We start from the raw sequence: 27,672 nt of genomic DNA on the forward strand, positions 1-27,672 counted from the left end.
ACTGTAGGAGCTAAACGCTCAAAACAGGCTTTTAAATTTATTTCAGAAAGTGACAGTTTTACAAGATACTGCACTAGATTTGCCTCCTCGCCGATTCATGAAAACTCTGAATCTTTATTAGAAGTAAAAGGCCAAAATCTTAAAAATTTTTGGACTCGCTTCCAAACGGCTCATGACGCCATTGTAGATTCTGACGATTCAGATCTACCACAAAATTTTAAATTATCAGCTACCACAAATGCCCCACCTCGAGGTGCCCGCATGTGACACGGAAACAGGAGGTTATGAAGAATGGCCGTCCTTCCGGGACATGTTTACAGCCGTTTACATCAACCATCCACAACTATCAAAAGCACAAAAATTGTATCACCTCCGATACAAGACAAAAGGTCAAGCAGGCGTCATAGTAAAACAGTTCGCTCTTAATGACGATAATTTAAGTTTGGCTTGGGAAGCTCTAAAAGCTAGATATGAAAACGACAGAATACTGGTCGACAAGCAAGTAACGACACTAATGAACTTGCCAAAAATTAAGAAAGAAACAAGTGTAGAATTCATCAAACTAGAATCCACTGTTTCGAATTGTTTGTCGATTTTATCGACACTAAATATTCCCACAGACAGCTGGGACCCAATTCTGGTAAACATTTGCACCGCCGCATTACCAGGAGCAATCGCTCTCATCACGAAAAAAGTGCCCAACGTGGCAACAAATGAAAGATTTTCTCACCACCCAATATGAAATTGCGGAAAGGTTAGAAGAAAAAATAATCAAAACTAAGATCATTAAACACGACCAAAATAGAAGCTTCAATAGACCCCAAGCTAGAAGCAACAAAAATTTAAACAAAAGCTTTCACAAAACGCACTCGTTCATATCCGAACAGAAAAAACACACGTCATGCGAACTATGCACAAGAGGGCATAAGCTTAAAACTTGCGATAAGTTTAAAAAATTAAATATTAACGAAAGGAACAACTTTGTCAGATCAAAAAAACTCTGTACAAACTGTTTGTCCCATACACACAATCTTAAAAATTGCAAAAGCAAATATAATTGCTTCTATTGTCACAAAAGACACAATTCAATGCTTCATTACAGCATATATCAGATCTCACTCCAAAGAAGCGCTTTTACAAAAAGAACCACAGGTTACATTGCAAAAGCAAATCACCAAACCCAAAATTCGAAAAATTGCCAAGAGACACCATGTTGCTCAAAGCCACAAAAAGTTCAAACGCTGCACAGCGAAACACAAAGTGGACTAGTTACAGAACCAGTTACCACCATACCAACTCAAGTTGAGAACAAAGACCTTAATTCACAATTAAGTAAATCGCAAAAGTTAAAGAAACTTCCATTAACAAACAAAACTTTAAAAGATCAGTATTGTGAGCACTTCTCTAAAGCCACAGCTACTCGGTCAAATAATGGCCGGTACGTCGTACGACTACCACTAGAGCCACAATTTTCCAACACTCCACAAATTGGTATAAAAAGAAAGTTAGAATTACCTCTGACAGTCCCCATATTAAAAGGACATACTACTTTTCGGCCCCGCAGGATGGCTTTCGCCAATAATGGAAAAAAAAACAATTCCGAACAGATCCTAGAGCGGTGGCGGGCTACTAAATGCCAAATTAGCGCATACATAAAAACATAAAATGCTGCATCAAAAGTCGAAAAATCGACATTTTTTTGTAAATTTTCAATTTTCAGAATAAATAAAATCTTAAACAAAATTAAGGTTCAACGAGCACCATATACCCAATGCGATGGTGTGACGCACCTAGACTTACAAAAAGCAAAGGCCGTTCTTATCATTCTTACGTTAGCGCTTCTCATAAGGGTAGTCGGTGGGAATCGGCTGAATAACTTGAACATCCCACCTAAAAAAATTATAATTCTAAATGAAGCCGTTCGCATTTACCGGCCACTCTCTCGCAAGACCCTTCTAATTCCACAGCTCAAACCTCAAAGCTAAGGAGCACGCCCTCTGGCCATATCTGAGTCAGACGTGGCGTCGCTATATTTCACAATAATAAAGAAATGCAAGCTATTGGCGATAAACCGTTGTAAGGAAAATTCATATAAAGATTTTAAATAAAACCACAAATAATAAATCGATCAAGGAAACAACCGCAAATATAATAACTAGTAGTTAAAAACGCATAAATACTCAAAAATATATTTTCTTATTGTATGCATATAAAAACTAATATGGTACATACCATACCAAATACTATGTTTAAAAGCAACATATATAGCATGTGTTCTGCGCACTCGGCTACTCTAAAAGCAGTACGCCGGAATACATGCAACAGCATAAAAGCGTAATACTAGGCAAAATATTCGCCTAGGGGGCCCAGGATGTTTAAATGAGTTAAGCATCCACCCACTCTACCAGGGAAAAACTGGCGCACCCTAATAAGACAGCTTAGTTCACCACAGCTGAGAACACGACAACACAACTCACCATGCCTATACACCAATAAACTTATCAAAAAGGATGGAAAACGAGAAAGCAGACATTCGCTTACACACTGCGCCGCGTCGACATTTTCTCATATTTTTACTCCTTCTACAAATCCGCCAGATCTCAACACTTTCATTATCTACAATTCGATCGGTACAAGCCGCGAATCAACAATCGCTTTATACTTGCGCTTCTACACTGCGCCGCGGATTTCCCACCATTTGTTTTGGCCATCATTGTTTCGCCTGCGCCGACTTACAGCGATTCAACGCTTTTACCAAAATACATATATTTTCACAAAACATTATTCTGTAAACAAACGATAATTTTAAATAAATTGTACCTGTTAAATAAATAACTTTTTTCTCATTTTAATCACTCGCGCGAGTGGGTGGTATTGGCCAATAAATTGGGTCGGTAATTAACTAATATCAATTGATATGAATATAATTTTGCGAATTTTTGTGAATTCATGCAAAATTGATAACATTATTATAAAATTATGCAATTTCCACAACAATATTTGTAGTTAACGTGCAAACTAAAGCTACCTTTTCAAATATTTCTTATCTTTGATAATATTATATAATTTCGTATGCATGTACTTATATGTATGTATGTATGTATATGCTATTTATACATATATATGAAATATTACCGTAATATCCTAAAATCATAATATATTACAATAATAATATATGTATGTAAATCACACCTCTTATCATTTCAAACTTTCATACGCATCTATCCTGCAGATATGTATGCAAGTACAAATCAATTTCAAATCAAAAAATTATCATTTATCAGAAATATAAAAAGGTGCGCGCTGCCTATATTTACGTACACACATATGTATGTATGTATGTGCGTATGGCCCGATGAAGGGGGTGTCCCCGATGAAGGGGGTGTCCAAAAAGGGTGCTGGTGTTTGAACCAGTACTGGGGACTGCGTTTTCTTGGGCCGACCAGCGGTCGTAGTATCGAGTTTTTTAAGCCCACGGATCAATTCGGTGCAGGGCCACATCGGTTGACTCAGGACCGTTACGGGGACATCGTTCCGTCCGGCGGCCAATAGAGTAACCTGTTCTAGTCAATTGGCTGGGGGTGTGGGCTGTACCATTGCGATAGCGCTTTAATTGACCGCTTGGGTGGTCGGTGCTACTGATCCGGTCGGCACTGAAGGCGAGTCCTCCGGCGCGTACAAACGGACGCACACAAACTTTGGGCGCTCTAGCTAAGCTCTAAGCTACCGGGGGGGTCGGCAGGTCGCGGATAGCCGAACGGCCTGTAGTAGCAGGTTAGTTGCGAAATAAGTCAAAATGAATAAGCAAACCCCGACGAGGAGCGGCAGGAGTGAAGGATGCGGCACAAAAGCTAGCAGATCCGCTGAAGCTCCTGTGACTGTGGCGAATCGACACCGCCACACAGAAATATGTGTCCCCTCATCATGTTTGGACATGATGACGAAAATCAAATCCAGGCGCGACGGACCCATAATGGGCGGCTTCCTGGTCAGCGTCTGTTCACCATGTTAGGTGCGGCTGATATTACAACTTGACCGGTACACAGCGCGGCGCACTGGGAGTCCTTGGTTATCCTGCCAGCGATGTCTTCCGCTGGTAGGATGGAAAAGGTGATGTGAGCCTGCTCTGCCGAGGTGTCAGCTGCGTGGTGTATCAGTAAACAGCCACTTCGGTCCCTGGTCAGGGAGTGTGCATTGGGCGCAGGGGTAGTAGCCTGCGTTGCCCCGGGCGAGCGCCGGTCCGTCCGTGTTTTCCGGGACTGGTAAAGCGAAGGACAGGCCTCAGGGAACTGGGGTAGGAGCATGGTTTTCCGAGGGTACACCCGTTCCTGTCTATTTCGGCCCGCCCCCCTACACACGATGCGCTGTAAAAAACAAACGAATGGAGATTTTTTAAACAAAGAAAACAAAAACAAAAGCAGTGGTGTTCAAGACTGCTTGATGAGCTACGGCACTCAAAGCCCTGTCAGTAACACACCAGAAGCGGAACAATCCAGGAGAACGCCGAGTAGTTTTTGCGTCGGAGCTGATCCCTTTAGACGCGCACCAAGATTGATGCGATCACCGAAACAGGGGCTCACCGTGGAAAGGCCTGAAAGAGCGAGACAGCACGCTTCGAGCGGAACCAACGCAACCAGAAGGTGACATTATGGCTGAATTGGGAGATATGATCAAGAGGCTAACGGAAGCAATGAAACTGCCTCAGCGATCGATCAACAATCAGATCCGGGATCTGCTAACTTCTGTCACAAAGCTCCATGAACGCGCCCAAAGCGAGTATAACAAAATTAAAGCTACCAGGCGAAATGTTCTTTTGAGGCACACAGGAGTGGACTCAACTCCAAAAAGGCCCCGTGAGGACGAGCTGCAGACGCGAAAGACCCCGCCAAAAAAGAAAGCCAGTCAAGAGGAAGTCCAAAAGAGGACCACTGCGTGGAAGAGGAATGAAGGAAACATTCCGAAGGCAGAGGAACAGGGAAATGAATGGACACAGGTGAAACCAAAAAAAAACACAAAACAAGAATAAGAAGACGGTTTCTGCTCCACGTCCGAGGCCCGATGCAATTATCATTACCCGCAATGGTAACATGTCGTACAGCGATATGCTTAGAGCCGTGAAAAAGGAAGATGCTCTGAAAGAACTTGGAGAAAACGTCTCGAGGATCCGGAAGACGGCTAAAGGCGAAATACTTCTAGAAATGAAGAAGGCCCAGATGAACACAGGAGCATACGAAAAGGAGATATGCAAGGTTTTGGGCGACCAAGCACAAATAAGAGCCCTAACCCACGAAGTATCAGTGGAGATCCGAGACTTGGACGAAATAACCACTAAAGAAGACATAGCGGTGGCAATCCGATCACAAATCAAAGAGCTAAATTCCTTTGACGAAAAAGCGATCAAAACCATGAGACAGGCGTACGCGGGCACGCAAACGGCAGTCATCAGCCTTCCCGCAGCGGACTCAAAACGGCTGCTTGACGCCCATAAGATCAAGATTGGATGGACGGTATGCAGAATTAGGGAAAAGCCGAACCTCAGAAAGTGTTTCAGGTGTCTGGAATATGGCCATCTGGCGAGGGCATGCACGAGCGAGGATGATCGAAGCAAATGCTGTGCTAAGTGTGATGAAAAGGGGCATTTCGCAAAGGAATGTGATAAAAGCCCGTCGTGTGCAGCATGCAAAAGCAGTGGGAAAAAGGAGACAGGTCACCATTAATCTAAATCATTGTGAAGCTGCTCAAGATCTACTGAAGCAAACAATCTTTGAGGAAAAGGTAGAGGTGGCGATAGTGTGTGAGCAGTACAAAAATATAAACGCTGCCACACGGATCTCCGACAAGGAAAACAAAGCTGCCATATGGGCCTGTGGGGGCAACGCCTTCCAAGATAAGCCGCTCGTCGGCAGATCTTACTATACGCGAGCGAAAATAGGTGGCATTTATTTTTACAGCTGCTATATCCCTCCGAGTGTGCTGCTGGGAGATTACGAAAGAATTCTTGACGAACTTGTCCGAGACGTCCTCACTACTACACCAAACGTGATAGCAGGCGATTTTAACGCATGGGCAATTGAATGGGGTAGTAGCTACACAAACAGGCGGGGTAATGCTCTACTCAAAGCGTTTTCTATGTTAGACGCAGTGCTACTCAATGCCGGTGATAGAAATACTTTTGAAAAGAATGGACGCGGATCGGTAATAGATATTACTTTCGCCAGCAGCACGCTAGTACGATCAGCAAATTGGAAAGTGTGCGACTTTTACACACATAGCGATCACCTGGCCATCATGCTGGAAATCCGCAAGCAATCACAAATCCGATCCAGCGTTAAAAAATTGCAGAAAAAAGGGTGGAAGGTTGAAACGCTAGATGAAGAAATTTTCAAACTAATGTTGGATGGGAACTTAGATGATGCGATCAGTGTAGACCGACAGGCTGAAAAACTAGTGAAGCACATAAGTAAAGCCTGTGATGCTGCTATGGGTAGAAAAAAGCACAACATAACCCAAAGGCCCGCATACTGGTGGAACGAGGAAATCAGCACACTAAGAAGCGAGTGCCATAAAGACGCCTATGCCAAAGAAGCCAAAGTACGCCACACCATGCAAGACTGCGAGAAACTTTCAAAAAAAAACGCAAGGAACTCAAGAAAGCCATTAAAAGAAGTAAGTCCTCAAGTTTTAAAGAACTATGTGAAAAGGTGGACGAGAATCCGTGGGGTGACGCGTACAAAATTGTGATTGGGAAAATCAGAGGGGGTAAAAGTCAAGCTCCAACATGTCCGGCAGGCATGGCTAAAATATAAAAAATACGTCAGTAGCCACATTAATATTGAGTACAAAATAAATACAGAAAGTGATATTGACGAAAGTATAAGAGAAGTTAATGATATAATAACCAGCGCAGCTGTCTTAGCAACACCAAACAAAAGATATACTCGTAATCCGCTTGGCTTCAGAAAAATCTCTAATAGAGAAATAGAAATGCTTGTAAATGAAAAAAGGCGTGCAAGACGTGAATGGCAGATAAATCGCTCCCCCTCCACTCAGCTTCAATTGAAAGCTGCGGTACGTAAATTAAAAAAAGCGCTCAAACGTGAGGAAGAATTGAACACCGAAATGTATATAAAGAAGCTGTGTCCAAATTCAAACAAGCAAAATTCCCTTTGGAAAGCCCAAAAGTCCATGAAGCCACCAACTGACTCCAACATGCCAATACGAGACTTGGGTGGAAATTGGGCTCGAAGTGACGAGGAAAAGGCTAATTGTTTTGCAAATCACCAGAAAAGGTATTTCAACCCAATTTGCCAAAGAATAACTTTAAGCTGTCAATCTTACCCAACACAGCTAAAGAGTCGATAGAGTCTCTTAAGACCTCACCTTCTGAAATTATTTGTATCATCAAAGAACTTAATTCAAAAAAGGCGCCGGGATATGATAATATTTCCCCAAAAATGCTAATTGAGTTACCAATTATTGCTGTAGAGGTGCTCTCTTTGCTCTTCAATGCAATTCTTAGTTTCGGATACTATCCAATTTCATGGAAAAAGTCGCAGATTATCTTGATAGATAAACCTGGGAAAGACTTAACACAGCCGTCTTCATACAGACCAATCAGTCTTCTACCCTGTCTTTCAAAAGTATTTGAAAAAGTATTACTATCAAAGATAACTCCTTTCCTCCATGAAAATAATACAATACCCATGCATCAATTCGGTTTTCGTGCGAAACATGGCACAATAGAGCAAGTAAATAGAATTACTAACGAGATAAGGAAAGCATTTGAGCACAGGGAGTACTGTTCAGCAATATTTTTAGATGTAGCTCAGGCGTTTGATAAGGTGTGGCACGAAGGTCTTTTATACAAGATTAAAAAAATTCTACCTTTAGAACTGTATAAAACATTGGAGTCTTATTTAAAAAATAGACGATTTGTGGTAAAAGTGGGAGATTTCATATCTGATGAACGACAGATAAGGGCTGGTGTACCCCAGGGCAGTGTGTTAGGCCCAACACTATACATCATATATACAGCAGATCTTCCAACAGCTAATAATGTATTAACTTCAACTTTTGCGGATGACACAGCTATAGTGAGCCGTAACAAATGCCACATTTTAGCATCACGAATATTAGCGAAGAATTTAAGTTCTGTCGAAGAGTGGCTAGCGAACTGGCGTATAAACGTGAATGAACAGAAGTGTAAGCATATTACATTTTCGCTAAGACCAAAGATGTGCCCGGCAGTAAAAATAAACAATATATTAGTACCCCAAGCGAACGAAGTAACATATCTTGGTATTCACCTAGATAGAAGGCTCACGTGGAGAAAACACATCTCTAGTAAAATAACATGTATGAAGATTAGAGCTGCAAATTTAAATTGGCTTTTAAATAAAAACTCAAAACTTAGCCTAGACAACAAAGTGCTTTTGTATAATGCGGTCATAAAGCCGATTTGGATGTATGGCATTCAACTGTGGGGTACGACCTGTGCAACCAATATTGATATATTACAAAGGTTTCAATCAAAAATGCTTAGAACAATCACGTGTTCACCATGGTACATGCGTAACGAAAATATCAATAAAGACCTTGGTATCCCTATGGTAAAGAAAGAAGTAGAAGACAGCAGATTTAAATATATATCTAAACTCCGAGATCACCCAAACCCTCTGGCTAATGCTTTGGTACATTCCTGCGATCAAACACGACTTAAAAGAAGAGATATGCCAGCGTACTAAGGAGCAACGTATCACCAAAACAGCTCAATCACTTGCTTGAGCCTGTCTAGTTTTTAATTAGATTTAAGATTTTATAACTTATTGTTAGGCTTTAAGAAAAAGCAGATTCAATAAATAAAAATAAAATTTTGAAAAAAAAAAACATGTCCGACCCTCCTAGAAAAGGCGGTGAAAACGCTTTTCCCAACGCAAGAACCCCAATCGAGTAGAACAGTACCAACCGTGATTTAATCTCCAATTGTCGACGAGAAGGAGGTAATGGATGTGGCGGAGAGATTTGGCAACTCAAAGGCACCAGGACTTGACGGCATCCCGAACAAGGTACTGAAAATTGCAATCAACCATTGCAAGAGGGCCTTCGCCGAACTCTACTCACGATGCCTAAAAGAAGGAGTTTTCCCAAAAATTTGGAAAAAACAGCGGTTGGTTCTTCTTCAGAAGCCAAACAAACCAGCGGGAGAGCCGAGTGCGTATCGCCCACTCTGCATGATCGACACGATGGCCAAAATACTGGAAAGACTGATTTGCACACGTCTAGAACGTCACCTAGAGGAAGAGTCTCCGGGTTTATCTGAAAACCAATTTGGATTCAGAAGACATCGGTCCACTCTGGAGGCAGTTGGAAAAGTGACGGACATTGCTGCCAAGGCCATAGAGGGCACCAGATGGATGCATGGAGATAAAAAATACTGCGCTGTGGTCACGCTTGACGTGAAGAACGCTTTCAACTCTGCATCCTGGCCACATATACTGAGGGCATTAGAGGCAAGGAACACACCGGGGTATCTTCTGAGGACAATTAGCAGCTATCTGTCTGACAGACTACTGCTGTATGATACCGATACAGGTCCAAAAACCTACATGGTGACAGGTGGAGTACCACAAGGCTCCGTACTAGGCCCACTATTATGGAATGTGCTGTATGACGGGGTGTTACGATTACCGCTGCCAAAAGAAGCACAGATAATTGGCTATGCGGACGACATTGCCGTAACGATCGTTGCTAAAGAGCTGTTCCAGATACAAAACATATGCAATGAGACCGTGTCGAAAATCAAAGAATGGCTTACGAGTACTAAGCTTCAGCTGGCAGGAGAAAAAACAGAGGCAGTGCTCATCACGAGCAGGAAAAGGCTAGAAACAGTCACACTGAACATTGATGGATTTAACGTTGTAACGCAAAATTCACTGAGGTACCTTGGCGTTATGATCGATACGAGGCTCAATTTCAAGGCGCATATTGAAAAGGCGTTTGGAAAGGCGGCTAAAGTGACTGCGGTCCTTTCGAGAATTATGGCAAACATTGGTGGCCCAAGTCAAAGGAGGAGAGCTTTGCTGGCTAAAGTTAGCCAATCAATGCTTATGTACGCAGCTCCGATATGGGGGACAGCCCTTCGTCAAAAAACCTGTGTCAATATGGCCAAATCTGTGTCCAGGCTATGCGCCCTTAGAGTTGCCTGTGCGTTTATAACGGTGTCGCACGAGGCGAGCGCTATCATATCTGGCCTTATGCCACCGGATATAATGGCCTCCCTCTGAGTTAAGTAGAGTCTACTGTAAAACAAAAGCCATGAATAGGCGCCTAACGGCTGACGAGCGCAAAAAGGAGAGGAAGACAAGTCTCGAGGAGTGGCAAAAGCAATGGGACGCGGCAGACAAAGAAAGATGGACATACAGGCTTATTAAGAATGTGCCGGCCTGGATTGACAGACAACACGGGGAGACAGATTTCTACTTAACGCAGTTCTTATCGGGCCATGGCTGTTTCAGGGAATACCTGCACAGATTTGGCCATGATGACGAAACACACTGTTCGTTCTGTGGAAATGCCGCAGAAAACGCAGAGCACATCTTTTTCTTCTGCACGAGGTTTGCAGTGGAGAGAGAGACCATAGAAAACTTAACAAATGAAAGGATGACGCCCGACAGCATAGTTAGTCACATGCTGCGATCACAACTGGTGTGGGTTAAAATGAAAGAGTGGACTGCAATAGCGCTCCAAGAACTCAGAATAAAAGAAAGGCAGCGCAGAAGCATAAGACCACATGAATAACCCTGGAGGTAGGTATTGAAGAGGCAGTTATCGCCCAGCTTGGTCCTGCGAAGTAGTGCTTAACGGCGGTCCCGCAGGTCCGAATACAAGCTACAGCAGCCGGAGTTAAGGGTTTAGTACGTAGGCATACTGTTTCGCAAGTCCAACATAGTGTTTTAACACTGTCTGGTCCCGAAAGAGGTGTACTCTAGCGAACAATATGAATCGTGCATGCTACCAGTCTCACCTTGGCAGTATCTTTAGAAGATTCCCCCTCCAAAAAAAAAAAAAAAAAAAAAAAAAAAAAAAAAAAAAAAAATGTGCGTATGGCATTCTCACACAAATAATATATGCGTACGCATGTAAATCAAAAAATACAAACATTCGTCTCAAAAATCATCATACATACTTACAATATGAGTACACATGTAAATATGTGCGTATGACATTCCCACACAAACAATGCATACACAACATACATACTCACATGCGTTCACATGTGGATAATATGTCACCCGCAAAAATTACAAATATTGTTTTACAAAACCAACAATCGTTTGAAAAAGCATCAGAAACCAATATGGCAGCCAAATTGCCGACGTCAATATTTATAGTAAATTACCCAACAACAAAATTTTCATTCATGAACGCAAACGTACTTTCAAAAAGCATATTCGATTCATTCATAAAAGCAGACGCCATTACATCTCCCCGAGCATGCCTTGCCTACAAGCGTCTTTTCGCGACGATTTCAAAAGCTAAAAATCATAAATTGAATATATTTCTGAAATGTATGAGAAGGAAAAAGTGTCAACCCCGCAAATAAAAGTATTAAAAAATATTAAAATAAAATAGACAACGTAGTTTATTTGTCGATTTTCAATTCAAGAAATGTTTCAAAGAAAATATTCAATATTCCTCTGATTCATGTGAACAGTCAATCCCGGCTAAGTAGTACTCCCCTTAAATGAAAATCAAATCCGTCCCTCATCACTCTTAACAGCCTATATTATATCTTGCTGCATCTCACGGTTTGTTTTTTGAAATACATGGAAGTTATGGTTTTAAGTACCACTTGCTTAAGTATCCGCACTCGGTTATGTGCCACATTACATTTTTATTTTTAACAAACCACAAAAATTCGGTATCATTGATTGCGGCACATAACCGGGATTGACTGCATTTGTCAAGGAATGTGAAAAATATTTTGTAATTCTGAAATATTTTTACGCAGCTGCGTCGTTATGTATGCAAGCTCACACAAACATACATATTTACGCTGGTTTGTAGGCGAAGCTGTACAGCGGCAAGGAAAGCGGTGACAATCGTTTGATTTTTTTTGGTACAGCTCGGATTTTCTACCAACAACACATTGACTTTTTGACAAAACGTGAAGTTCGGCCATTGGTTGTCCGTGACAACGGAGTTTTTGTATGAAACAATGGGTGTATATATTTACACATACAGTTGTGTGTAGACAAATTTACAAACATTATGCGAATGATTCTTTCAAATTTGTTTACATGAACACAAAATTACATACGTATGTGAATATGTGAACTTTATGCGTACGGTTTTTAAAATCTGTTTACATATACACATGATTATATGCATATGACTTTTAAGATTTTATCAAAACGGGATTTTATCAAAAAAATATGTTATCATTACGGGTATGGTTTTTAAAAATCTGTTTAGTATGTATGTATGGAAATTACTAAATAATAGTTTTATACAAACTCCAGTGGTACACCAGCCCGATTCGCCAAAAATAGTAAAAACACTTTTAATTGTAGTTTTGGTTAATAATTTTATTTTTCACAACCGCACGCTTTCGTTGTCTTTTAGTAAGTAAAATAGGGCACGCATGTGCATACAAAAAGAAGCAAAAACGTTCTTATGTAGAGAGGGAGAGAACAAAGAGAAGAGAGAGCTTTGCCTCTCCCTGAGATCTTCATTGTTCATCCCCCTTCCACACACACATACAATGTGTATGTGTACAAGTGTGACTTTTGGTATTTTCAACACGCCACCTCAAAAGTTACACTTTTACAAAATTAAGGAAAAACAAAAGATAATTTTAAAACGAGTGTGTGCATATTTAAGTGGTTGTATTATTTTTCTTCTCTGGGGACTCTTTCTTTTTTTGATCCAACATTTGCTGCAAAGAATTGGGGAAACCCAGTAAAACCCAATCAGATCAATAAAAAAAAACATAAATTAACAAGATTCGTTTGTATAAACAGCAATGGTTAGACTAGAAATTATTTTAGTTTGATTATTGTTAAATATATATATATATGCCAAGAGATCCAGTTTGTCTTGGTTATCAAGGTTCAGGCTGAAGGTCCAATTAGTCCCAGTTGGTCTCGCAGTGCAGTGAATCTAGCTGTTGGTAGTGACTTCGTTAAAATATCAGCCAATTGGAAATCTGTGGAAATATACTTGACGCAGATTAGTTTGTTTTCAATTTGTTCCCTGGTAAAATGATATTTAATATCTATATGCTTAGTTCTCTTGTGGCAAGTAGGATTATTTGCTATACTAATACAACCTTGGTTGTCTTCAAAAATATCTATTGGGCCATTTACTCTTAATTTAATTTCATTTATTAATGACTTTAGCCATAATGCTTCTCTAACACCTTCAAATAAGGCCATATATTCGGCTTCGGTAGATGAAGCAGCAACTGATATTTGTTTCATAGTACTCCAGGAAATTGAAAAATTTCCAAACATTTTAAATATATATCCTGTAGTACTTCTCCTATCAGTCTCATTTCCAGCCCAATCAGAATCGACATACCCTATAAGAATATTATCTACTTTAAGATTCCTTTTGAACGATAACTTTAAGTCAACAGTTCCTTTTAGGTATCTTAAAACTCGTTTAAGACATTGCCATAATTCTTTATTATTATTATTAGTATACCGGCTTAAGATACTTATTGATGTACTCAAGTCCGGACGTGTGCACAACACTATATACACTAAACAGCCAATTAAATTCCTACATGGTGCTTCACATGATTCTTCCGCTTGCAAGTCCTCATAATTCAGTTTGTTTGGAAGAGGGGTACTAACTGGATTACAATCCTCCATTTTGAATTTCTTTAAAACATTTTTAATATATGCAGATTGACTGAGACAAATTTGATCATCTTTTCGATCAGTTTTTATTCCAAGGAAATGTCGTATTTCACATAAGTCGGTCATTTGAAACGTACTTGAAAGATAAGTTTTAAATTTAGACATACTTTCGGAATTACTGGTGGCAATTACCACATCGTCAACGTATAATAGTATATATATATTTTTACTTATATCTCCCTTATTTAAAATATATATACATCGGTCTACTTCTATGTTGAAATGCAGTCCTGCATATAACAACGTACATATACATGCAACCCTGATGTACTTAAAATGAATTAGCATTGTAACTGAATTTTATTGTATCTACATATTTTTCTCACTCTTGTTTCAACCATCAAAGAATAAACACGTAATTTTAATAAAAATCTAACAGGTTATGGGCCCAGGTCCAAATTCCTGCGGTTCAAGTGATTAAGTGAATATAAAATATGAATTCGTCTCTATTTAATATCGAAAAATTAGATGAGTCTAATTATGACTCATGGAGCATACAAGTGAAAAGTGTACTTGTGCACCAAGAGTTGTGGGCAGTAACGTCAGGAGAAGCAACGTGTCCAGAAGGAGCTGTGGATGACAAAGCGGTTGTTATCTGGAAGGCCAAGGATGAGAAGGCGACTTTGATGTTGAGCATTGCGTCGACGCAGATAGCTCATGTAAAGAATTGCAAGACGTCAAGTGAGGCATGGAATACTCTACGTGAGATTCATAAGCCAAAGGGACCGGTGCGTAAGGTGACATTGTTTAAGCGTCTTCTTGGTATGCGTATGAGCGACGGCGAATGTGTACAGAAATATGTTTGCGATTTCACGTCAGTTGCTGAAAAGCTTGAAGAGATTGGAGTAAGTTTACAAGATGAGTTCTGTGTAATAATGTTACTCGCCAGCCTGCCAAAATCATTCGAGAATTTGGTTGTGGCATTAGAATCTCGAGATGAGCTACCAAAGCTTAGTGCTGTAAAGATAAAGTTGATCGAAGAGGGTGAACGTCGAAAGTGTACCAGTTCGGAACAGACCGAAGGTAATGTGCAAGCGTTTATGGTGCGCGAAAGTACATGCGTTAAAAAGAATGGCAAAACTGTACACACAAACATGCAAAATACAGCTGGCAGCGGTCAGAAGAGCAAGCGGAAAAATTTCAATTGCTACAGTTGCGGCAAAAAGGGGCATTTCGCTGCTCAGTGCAGAGAAAAAAAACAACAAGGCAACAATCAGAAGAGTGACAACGGCAACAATAACGGATTGTTTGCGGCAGTCGGGTTGAAACAGTTACATGCCGGCGTTTGGTGCGTCGACAGCGGCGCCTCATCACATTTATGCTGCGATCGAAATATGTTTGTCGAGTTCGAAGAATATGAAGAAGCGATCATACTAGCAGGTGACAACAAAATTTCAGCTACTGGCAGAGGAGTTGTGCGTTTGAAGTCAAACATGTGTGACGTGACACTTGTTGATGTGTTGTATGTATCAGGGTTGCAGTGCAACTTCGTTTCGGTTGCAAAGGCAGTCAACAGTGGATACATTGTAGAATTCAACAAGCAAACGGCAACAATCAAGAATCAGCACGGAGGAATAGTTTTACGTGCAAATAAGGTCAGTGATTTGTTTATTTTAGAGCCAAATAAAAACACATTGTTTTTTGCAAGGAAATCAATTGATGATGCTGTGAAGTGGCATTCGCGCTATGGGCATATTAATTTTGCCAGCCTACGATTGTTGAATGAGAAGCAAATGGTTCGCGGAATGAAGGTTAGAGTACCACAAGACATTTGTTGTGCTGTGTGCATGACCAGCAAATGTACGCAGAAACCGTATAGCAGTACAGAAAGGCGGTCAGCTGAAATATTAGGGGTAGTTCACAGTGATGTCTGTGGCCCAATGAGAATTCCATCACTTGGTGGCGCAAGATACTTTCTAACGTTTATTGATGACAAAACGAGACACGTTTTTGTTTATTTTTTGAAGAGTAAAGATGAAGTCTTCAATAAATTTAAAGAATTTAAGAAGATGGCAGAGTGCCAAAGTGGCAAAAAACTCAAAGTACTACGTAGCGATAATGGTACAGAGTTCGTGAATAATGCGTTTGATAATTTTTTAAAAGAAAATGGTATAGTACGACAACTTACTGTACCATACACACCTCAGCAGAACGGCGTTGCGGAAAGGTTCAATCGAACGCTTGTTGAAATGGCGAGGAGTATGTTAGTCAGTTCGGGTGTAAACGAAACCCTTTGGGCAGAGGCTGTTTACACAGCAGCATATCTACGAAACCGTGCGCCAACAAGAGCATTAGACTCGATGACGCCATATGAAGCATGGCATGGTTTTAAACCAATGGTAGGACATTTGCGTGTGTTTGATTGTGTGGCAATTGCTTTAGATAAGAGACAAAGCAATAAGTTCAAACCAAAAGGCAAAGAGTACATATTGGTGGGATACTCGGATGTATCGAAAGCGTACAGGTTATACGATCGTGAGACGAAACGATTGATAGTTAGCAGAGATGTATGTATATTTCGTTGAGTCAATTTGGTGCAACCAACAAACGAATATACAAACGGCGGTAGGTGTACATGAATACACACATATACAGGAAAGCGGCAATAGTGATGTTGCAAATTTAAATAGTAATTCAGGCGAAAGCGAAGTACTACAATCAGCACTAGTTAACAGCGATGATGAGTTTCAATCCGCTGAAGAGGAAGAAGTTCCAGTACTACAAAAGCAGAGAGGACCTGGTAGACCGAAAATTGTTCGAAGTGGAGGGCCAGGCAGACCAACGAAGCAATACAACTATTTAAATATGATGCAATATGACGAGATAGAAGTACCAGAAACGGTAGAACAAGCGTTGACAAGCCAATACGCTAATGAGTGGCATGCAGCTATGGAAGATGAATACCAATCGTTATTAGACAACGATACATGGCAACTTTCGGAATTGCCAAAAGGGCAGAAAGTCGTGCGCAGTATGTGGGTTTTTGCTGTAAAGAAAGACAAAAACGGTAAAGTTGAACGTTTTAAAGCAAGATTAGTTGCTAAGGGCTGTTCGCAAACTTACGGTGTAAATTATAAAGATACATTTTCACCGGTGGTACGGTATAGCACAATAAGAATGATTTTTGCAATTGCAGCGGAGTATGGTTTATATCTCCACCAAATAGACGTTTCAACAGCGTATTTAAACAGCGAGTTGTGTGATGAAATTTATATCAGTCAACCAGCAAGGTTTGTAGATAAACGTTATCCAAATTATTGTCTGAAGTTGAAAAAGGCATTGTATGGACTTAAGCAGTCTGGGCGGCAATGGAACATCAAGTTAGACGGCATATTAAAGGGTATTGGATTCCAACCATGTAAAAGTGAACCGTGTGTGTATGTAAAGCACTATGATGGTCACATGAATATTATAGCAGTATATGTTGATGACCTGCTTATAGCGTGCTCTAATCACAAGCAAATACAACAAATAAAGAATGATATTTCGAAAGAAATTAAAATAGTTGACAAAGGACCAGTTCAATATTTTTTAGCATGGAAATCGATCGTGATGGTGAAACTGGGTCTATAAGCGTTGGGCAAAAATCATATATACAAAAGATGTTAAGCGAATATAATATGGAAAACTGTCGACCAATCGCTGCTCCACTAGATACGGGACATCAAGTAAATTGTAATAATAGTAAATGTAAGAAGGCCAATCAGATGCAGTACCAATCATTAATAGGTTCATTGATGTACCTAGCAGTATGTACGCGGCCAGATATTTTGCACTCAGTGCGTAAACTTGCACAACGAAACAACGATACACATTCAGAGCATATGGCTGCAGCTATGAGGATATTGCGTTACCTATGTAATACTCAAGATAAGCGATTGCGGTATTATAGCACTGGCAAAGAAATCGAATGCTTTGTCGATGCAGATTGGGGCGGCGATAGCAGCGAGCGTAAATCGTATACGGGGTATGCATTCATACTTGCTGGAGGTGTTTTCTCATATGAATCAAAGAAACAATCAACAGTAGCTCTCAGCAGCACCGAGGCCGAATACATGGCACTTACGTCAGTCGTAAAAGAAGCAGTATTTTTACGAACACTTTTGGGAGAAATGGGAATCGAATGTCCTAAGACGATCATGGTAAATGGAGATAACCTCAGTGCCATGAATCTTGTAAAGAATCCGGTATATCACGCAAGGACCAAACACATCGACATAAAATATCATTACATAAGGGATATTTATCGAGGAGGCGGCATCGATCTCAAATATTGTTGCAGCAGTGACATGATTGCTGATATTTTGACGAAAAACTTATCAAAGCCTAGCCATGAGAAGTTAACAAGGATGCTAGGTTTAAAGTAATTAATTGAATTGTATTGTTTTTGTAATATGCATGAATATGAACGTTGAGAAGGCGTGTTGAAATGCAGTCCTGCATATAAAAACGTACATATACATGCAACCCTGATGTACTTAAAATGAATTAGCATTGTAACTGAATTTTATTGTATCTACACATTTTTCTCACACTTGTTTCAACCATCAAAGAATAAACACGTAATTTTAATAAAAATCTAACATTCTAGATTCTGAAAACTAAAATTTTTAAGTGCACTTTCAAAAACCTCAAACCAGCATCGTGCAGCTTGCTTAAGGCCATAAATAGCTTTATTTAGTTTACATACTTTATTTCCATCATACTGGTTTAAATCTTTTGGAACCTTCATATAAATTTCATCCTTTAAAGTTCCATATAAAAACGCTGTTTTTACATCCATATGATGGATCAGTAAATTATATTGATTTGAAAATGCCAAAAGAAATCTGAAACTAGAAATTCGTGCAACAGGTGCAAAGGTCTCATCATAATCCATCATATATTCTTGGGTGAAGCCCCTTGCTACCAGTCTTGCCTTATATTTTAGTAAATTACCATTTTCGTCTTGCTTTAAACTAAAAACCCACTTGCAATCTACTATGTTTTTATTCATAGGCCTTTGCACTAAGCACCATGTATTATTTAAAAAATGAGAATTTAGTTCATCTTGAATGGCTTCCTCCCACAAGATTCTGTCATCGCGAAATTTAATTTCCTCATATGTTTTGGGAATATCACTTAAACATAATTGGGTATTCATAAGACATTTTTCTAAAAATCTATATGATAATTTTGGTTTATCTTTATTTCTCTCACTGCGTCTGACTTGTTGATTTTCATTTTCTTGTATCTTATCACCAGTTTCAACTACTGGATCGGTATTCTCGAGACAAGTGGAATTTTCATTTGAGTTTTCACCAGACTTTGAATCCATTGATTCATTCATTTTCTGTGATGGAAAATTTGACTCTTCATTCTCTTCAACTGGAGAATCATGACTTCTGCTATCATCATTATGTTTTACCACAGAGTCATTTTCATTTAAGGTCACAGATTTTATGTTTTTTTTGTCCACCACTACATCTCTAGCTATCATAAACCTTCCCGATTCCTCATTCCACAATTTATAGCCATTTGGCTCATACCCAACGAGTACAGTCTTGATAGATTTTTCATCAAATTTTCGCTTACGCACTTTATTTAGTGCGTATACAGTCGATCCAAAAATTTTCAAATATTTTAATATTGGCTTCTTTTTATGCCACATCTCATATGGCATTCTTATATTTTCCAAAGCTCTACTTGGGGACCTATTAACTAAATAAGTTGCTGTTAAAACAGCTTCTCCCCAAAAACTTTTATTAAGTTTAGTACAGGTAATCATAGAGCGAGCTTTTTCGGTGATTGTTCTAATCATCCGCTCTGCAACACCATTCAATTGTGGGGTATGAGGAACCGTTAAATGATAGCTGATACCTTTTTCTACACAAAATTCACGCATTTCATTAGGGAGGTATTCCCTACCATTATCAATATATAGATTTACCATTTTTAAGTTGAAATGAGCCTCACTTTTTGCCACAAAGTCTTTGAATACAAAAAACACGTATAATTTATAAGTTATTAAATATGTCACACAGTAATGTGTGAACTGATCAATAAATACTACATAGTAGCTTTTATTATCAATAGTTGAGGGCGTAATCGGACCACACACGTCAGAATGAACTACGAACAATGGGCGGTCAATATTTTCTTTGTTTTTAGACTTTTCAAATTTTAGCCTAGATTGCTTTCCATTAATACACGCCTCACATATTTCATTTCTATTTAGCTGTACGTTTTTTATAAGTTCAACATCTTCAAACAAGCTATTCCGTTTAATTTCTAAGAATTTTCCTACACTAATATGGCCTAACCTTTCATGCCACAAGCGATATTCTGCATCATTTAAAATTTTGGATGTATATTTAAATACTGTACTATTAAATAAAATTTCACAATCGGTACATTATACTTACATATCCCTTCAAATGCCAAGTTACCATTTTTGACTACTTTTATACCATCCGGATTAAATTCGACGGACATTCCAGCATCTAGCATCTTCTTCACGGATAGTAAATTGTGCGGGATTTCCTTGCAATACAGCACATTATATAATGCAATGTTTTTGCCAGAACTGTTAAGACTAACATGTCCTTTCGCAGTAGCATACTCAAATTCTCCACGCTTTGCAATCTCAATAGCCACACTTGGATTTATATTCTCATACTCGGAAAATAAAGCTATGTCATTTACTATATGATCTGATGCCCCTGAATCTAGTATAAAATCTACGCCATCTGTCTTTTCACTGGAATTAGCTAATTTCATCATAAATGCGAAAGCACAGTCCGGCTGCGTTGCTGCCATCTGAGTCTGTCTCTCTCTAACCGCTACGTTCGTCATAAACGCAAACGAGCGTTCTGGCTGCGTTGCTGTTGCCATCTGAGCCTGTTTCTCTCTAACATTACTCTGGACATGAACATTCTGGTTGCCACCTGCCTGTCTTTTTAAGAAGAAACAGTCTTTCTTCATATGGCCTAATTTGCCGCAATTAAAACACTTCAGCTTAAGCTTTGACTTATTCTGAAATTGTTTCTTCACAAATTTTGTTATTTTGTTTTTGTATGTGCTATCCCTAGGCTCTCGATTGCCTATAGCCTGCAACACTTTTGCACTTGTGTCCTTGCCAACTCCTTTTAGTTTAATTTCGTGATCGAGAAGCCGAGTCTTTACAAAACCTAATGTTAAATTGCTCTCAGAGAGAGTTTCTATCGCTGTTATTACACCATCATAGCTAGTTGGAAGTGTTAGAAGCAAATGAGACACTTTGTCCATTTCATCTATCTTGGCTCCCGCCGCAACTAACTCAGTAACCTAATCATCAAATAAACGAAAGTGGTTTACTAGCGGAGTATCACCCTTCAAATTTAGAGACAATAGTTGTTTGTGTAGTGAAAGTTGAGATGCCAAGCTTTTACGCTCGTAAATAGTGTCTAAATTTTCAAATCTCCTTAGCCGAGTTCCCATTGTTGGCAAATACTAAAAAAGAGTCACTCAAATATTCAATTACAAGACTCTTAGCATTTCTTTCTGCTCGCTTCACTTCATCACTTTCCTTATCATTTGGTTCCTCATCAATTACTTTTAACAACTCGTTTTCCTCTAACAAAGCCCTGACTCTAAATTTCCATATATAATACTTTTCCCCGTTAAAAGGTGTTATGTTTCTTTTTCCTTTTTCCATCTTCCGAGAATAACTGTTCTTTGTTTTTTTTTTTTTTGATTGCTATGCGCTTCTCAGAATTTTCGTTGCTAGTCTGCTCTAATACTCACACAGAAATTGAAAAAATGTACGCCAATTTGGTGCGTTATACAATACAAATATGTACGTTGTTCACTTATGTAAAAGCACAAATTTCAATATTAATTATTTTCTTTAGACTTGATTTAAGTTTCAGTTGTTTCACTTTTCTTATTTCAATTTTATTATTTTGTTAACAATCAAAGCATTTCACTATAGCACTTAGCTGCAAATTGTGACTGGGCCCATAACCTATGGAAATTATTAAATAATAGTTTTATACAAACTCCAGTGGTACACCAGCCCGATTTGCCAAAAATAGTAAAAACACTTTTAATTGTAGTTTTGGTTAATAATTTTATTTTTCACAACCGCACGCTTTCGTTGTCTTTTAGTAAGTAAAATAGGGCACGCATGTGCATACAAAAAGAAGCAAAAACATTCTTATGTAGAGAGGGAGAGAACAAAGAGAAGAGAGAGCTTTGCCTCTCCCTGAGATCTTCATTGTTCATCCCCCTTCCACACACACACACAATGTGTATGTATACAAGTGTGACTTTTGGTATTTTCAACAGTATGCCCTGCCAACCATGAGCGGGTAAAACACCAGATAATTAGCGGGTAACATGGTGGTAAACATATAGAATGTTTCTTAAGCCTGGCAGATATTTTACCTACTCACGTACGTATACATGTGATCATACATCTTTGTTGCGCTCATTCAGCAGTGTCATATAAAAAAGTATATCTGTCCTGCTCTAATATCCCCAATCGACGGCTGATGCAGGGTTGCATTTTCTCTTTTTAAATAGCTGATGCAGGGTTGCATTTTAAACAGCTGATGCAGGGTTGCATTGTTTGATTCCTACTTTTAAAATTTCAAACTAAACTTTTTAATTTTCAAAATTTTTATTTTATTTTATTTTTTATATGTTTACAAAAAATGTATTACAATTTATATAAATAAAAATATATTTAATTTAAAAAGTATTTAATATTTAAAAAAAGATGAAATAAAGAAAAGAATTTTTAAAACCTGAAAATAAAAGAGTGGAAAAATATTATAAAACACAAATTCCTGTAAATAAAATAAAGGTTATTAAAACCTGAAAATAAAAGAGTGTAAAAATATTATAAAAGACAAATACCTGAAAATAAAATAAAGATTATTAATACCTGAAAATAAATAATAATTACATTGAAGAAAGATTAATTGTATAAAATGATAATAATATCTGAAAAAAAAAGATTAATATTATCTGAAAGAATAAAATATATTAAATACAAATAGTGATAAAATCTGAAAAGAAAGAATAATTAAATAAAAATCATAATAATATCTGAAATAAAAGAATAATATTATCTGATTATTTAAAATATAAGGCAAACATTGGTTTTCACATATTATATTGGATTGTGCAGGCCGCCTTAAACGCATAAAATACATACTTACATATGTACATATGTATGTAATTATTTTTGCGTATTATGTTGAACTGCGTAATTCAATTTCAAACAACACACACTTTTTCTGACATACTTACTTAACAATTTAAATTTGGTGCTTCTGATGATATTGCTGCAGCTGCTAATTCCAATGCTATAAAAACAAATCAAGTAATTATTTGCAAATTATTTAAAAAAAAATCATTCACTTACCTTCTTGTTGTACGAGCCTCCTTTACGATAGTACGATCACGAATGACATGCGTCTTTCAATCGTTTTTTTATTACCCTTTTTGGGGTTTTCTTTTGTCACTATTGACAATAATGTTTTCTCCTTCGCACTCATTCAAATAAATCAAGAGATGAAAGAAACTTTTTTTCATCGCATTTAGGTAAACAAAAAATAACCCGAAAATGTGCGTTGGTGTTAGTGTATAGAGAAAAAATGTGTAGTTGTATTGGAATATTTGTCTCAAGCGGGTAGCCGTGGTTGGCAGAAAATCCCAAAAAGGGTAATAAAAAAACGATTGAAAGTCGCATGTTGTTCGTGATCGTACCATCGTAAAGGAGGCTCGTACGACAAGAAGGTAAGTAAATGAATTTTATGTAATTTTTTAACAATATTTTTAAACTAATTACTTCATTTATTTTTATAGCATTGGAAATTGGAAGAATTAGCAGCAGCAGCTATGTATATCATCAGAAGCGGCAAATATCAATTGTTAAGTAAGTATGTGAAAAAAGTGTGTGCACTTTGAACTTGGACTGCGCAGGCCAATATAATACGCAAAAATAAATACATACATACATACGTATATGTACATATGTATTTTATGCGTTTAAGGCGGCCTGCACAATCCAAAATAATATGTGAAAACAAATGTTTGCTTTATATTTTAAATAATCGGATAATATTATTCTTTTATTTCAGATATTATTATGATTTTTATTTAATTATTCTTTCTTTTCAGATTTTATCACTATTTTTATTTAATTAATCTTTGCTTTCAGAGTAAATCCTATTTGTATTTAATATATTTTATTCTTTCAGATAATATTAATCTTTTTTACAGATATTATTATCATTTTATACAATTAATCTTTCTTTTTCTTTTAGATATTACAAATTCAATATAATTAATATTTATTTTCAGGTGTTAATAATCTTTATTTTATTTTCAGGTATTTGTCTTTTATAATATTTTTCCACTCTTTTATTTTCAGGTTGTAATAATTCCTCTCTTTAATTAATCTTTTTTCAGATATTAATTATTTTTTTAAATTAAATATATTTTTATTTATATATAAATTATAATAAATTTTATGTAAAAATGTAAAAAATAAAATAAAATAAAAATTTTAAAAATTAAAAAGTTTTCTTTTAAATTTAAAAAACGCAACCCTGCATCAGCTGTTTAAAATGCAACCCTGCATCAGCTATTTAAAAAGAGAAAATGCAACCCTGCATCAGCCGTCGATTGGGGATATTAGAGCAGGACAGATATACTTTTTTATATGACACTGCTGAATGAGCGCAACAAAGATGTCTGATCACATGTATACGTACGTGAGTAGGTAAAATATCTGCCAGGCTTAAGAAACATTCTATATGTTTACCACCACGTTTACCACCATGTTACCCGCTAATTATCTGGTGTTTTAGCCGCTCATGGTTGGCAGGGATCGCATATCAAAGCAGCATAAATAACCCTGCCAACCACGGCTAACCACTTTCCTCAAATATTTCAATACAACTAAACATTTTTTCTCTATGCACTAACACCAACGCACATGTTCGGGTTATTTTTTTGTTTACTTAGGTGCGATGAAAAAATGTTTTTTTCATTTCTTTATTTATTTAAATGAGTACGAATGAGAAAACATAATTGTCAATAGTGCCAAAAGAAAATCCCAAAAAAGGTAATAAAAAACGATTGAAAGACGCATGACATTCGTGCTCGTACAACAAGAAGGTAAGTGAATGGATTTTATGTGATTTTTTTAATTTAAGCAGCAAATATAAATTATAATTAAGTATGTGAAAATAAATGTGTGTTGTTTGAAATTGGACTGCACAGTCCAATATAATACCCAAAAATAAATACATACATACATATGTATGTATTTTATGCGTTTAAGGCGGCCTGTACAATCCAATACAATATTAAAAAAAATGTTTGTTTTGTGGGCACACAGACAAGACGTATCACATCTGGCAGCACTGTTTGTCAGTTATTCTATTATTTCATTCTCTTTATATTCTTCTTGGAAATTTACAGTTTCAACTGAATTCTAAGCTTTTAGTTTTTAAGAAGCGTCACTTCTTGTATCATTGTATAAACCTACAAGTAACAAAAGAATGAGCTGTTTTCCAAGAATTTTTCACAGCTGAGATCACATGATCGAAATCTGCCTTTTTTAGGCACAGGGATGTAATCAAAAGAAATGTAGTAGATCAACTTTTTTGTGAAAAAGTATTTGTAACGGAAAACTTTAATGAAAACTTTCAAGAATATTTTTGAAACAAAAGGTTATTGGATATTTATTGCTCTTCCTCACCACCTCTGAGGTTGCAATGTAGGCGCGCTACCGATCTGTTTTGGGTGTTCGGTTCACCAGGAGGCCTATTTTCACCCTTTTTATATATACAGTTTTAAATCAATCTACTTATTATAAAAAATATGACTAGACAAAAATAAATATATAAGGTCAAGTACAATTCATGAATATTAATTACATTAAAAATATAACATTGACAATATATGTCAAAACAATCAATTGGAAACTATTTAAACAAAAACCAAAATAAATATAAAAAATCAGGTATAATTCCATTGTATGTATACATTAACAATACAAGTCGAAACAATCAACTTGTAATTATTTAAACAAAAACTAAAATAAATATAAAAAATCGGGTACATAGTTTTTACACAAATATTATATAAATATTTTTTTATAAAATTGGAAACATTTAATAATATATTAATACAATAATTAATATTTTGGACAAAACTGATTAAATTTAATATTTAGGAATTTAAATAATCGAAAAATATTTGAATATTTTATAAAAATATTGTTAAAGTTATAAATTTTAAAACCTAACACGGCAACACGCTATAGCAGATTTGAGGCATTTTAACGTTTTAGTAGTAGAATATTTGGGGGCAACCCGTACCAAGTGACTAATTAGTAGCAGAATATTTGGGGGCAACCCGAACCAAGTGCCTAATTTGTAGTAGAATATTTAGGGGCAACCCGTACCAAGTGCCTAATTTGTAGTAGATTTTTGCGTATGTGTTAGTGAAAAATGAAGGATTGGTTACTTGTAGGTTTATACAATGTCTTGTATAGACGCCAACAAGTGAAGAAGTCTTTTGAGTTATCTTAATAAATAATTCGTAATTATAAATAATTGTGGTGTTTCATACGCCACAGTTTTATATTTTAAATTATCAGATAATATTAATATTTCTTTCAGATATTATTATTATTTTTATTAAATAATCTTTCTTTCAGAGTCAATTCTATTTGTATTTGTATTTTTTCAGATAATATTAATCTTTGCTTTCAGATATTATTATGATTTTTATATAATTAATCTTTCTTTCAGACATTATTATCATTTTATATAATTGTATTTAATTAATATTTATTTTTAGATGTTAATAATTTTTTATTGAATATAGTTGTTATTCTGTAAAAAGGGTTTATTAATAAAGAAAACTAAAAAAATTTTAATTTCAAATATTTGTTTAGAATTCCACAAAAAATTTAAAATTAGGAATTAAAAAAAAGAAACCCTGCATCAGCTGACGATTAGGGTAATTAGAGCACTTCAGCTATATTCTTACATAAATAATTTATATGACACCGCTGAATGAGCGAGTTAAGCCACGTATTTCTTATAATAGTAACAAACATTAAAACAACCATTTGTTTCAGTAAACAGAATGCATCAAAACAACATTGAGTTTGAATACCACAACAACATTATCTTAAAACAAAGCAAACGTATCTAAGTAAACAATATATGTATGTATGTATATGTAAACAAACCTAAACAAATAAAATAATCTGTATCTAAACAAACTATCAACTAGTAATAAGTAAAGATACTAGTTAGTATAAATGGAAGTAAGAACGATGTAATAAGTTAGTCTTAAGAGTATAAATAAAGAGTACACATTTTTTACATTATGGTAAAAATTAACTAGCGCACCAGAGATGTACATATGATCATATGTGTACGTACGTGTGAGGGGAAAAGTGGTTAGAATCTTCACGCGGCCTATGGCGAGCTCACCACTACTTTTGAGGGTTTCAAAACCTACTGTTTCACTAGTTTTTTCACCACTTTTGGCTGGCAGGAATATGCTGCAATACATACAAACATATACACATACACATATATTTAGTTATTTAAGATAGTTTCCTAAAAAAAAGTGTATAAGCAATGAAAATACCAAATAAAAATCGGAATGAATAAGTTTTCACTCAAGAAAGGTCTTTAATTTTCCTCCACCAGCGGTAAGAACTTAAGGATTCTTTTTTGAGTTCAATATT

The 27,672-nt window shown here is 37.0% G+C and overlaps 1 protein-coding gene across 1 annotated transcript in view; it reads right to left on the bottom strand.

The window, feature by feature from the left end:
• Positions 1-27,490, bottom strand: part of LOC126764842 (uncharacterized) — a 99,934-nt gene extending 72,444 nt beyond the window's left edge. Inside the window, exon 1 of the mRNA XM_050482425.1 lies at positions 27,362-27,490. The gene's annotated coding sequence lies outside the window, so the exon portion shown is untranslated. The remainder of the gene's footprint in view (positions 1-27,361) is intronic.
• Positions 27,491-27,672: the final 182 nt, after the last annotated feature.

Source organism: Bactrocera neohumeralis, unplaced genomic scaffold (genome assembly GCF_024586455.1).
Source record: "Bactrocera neohumeralis isolate Rockhampton unplaced genomic scaffold, APGP_CSIRO_Bneo_wtdbg2-racon-allhic-juicebox.fasta_v2 cluster10, whole genome shotgun sequence".
Classification (NCBI taxonomy): domain Eukaryota; kingdom Metazoa; phylum Arthropoda; class Insecta; order Diptera; family Tephritidae; genus Bactrocera; species Bactrocera neohumeralis.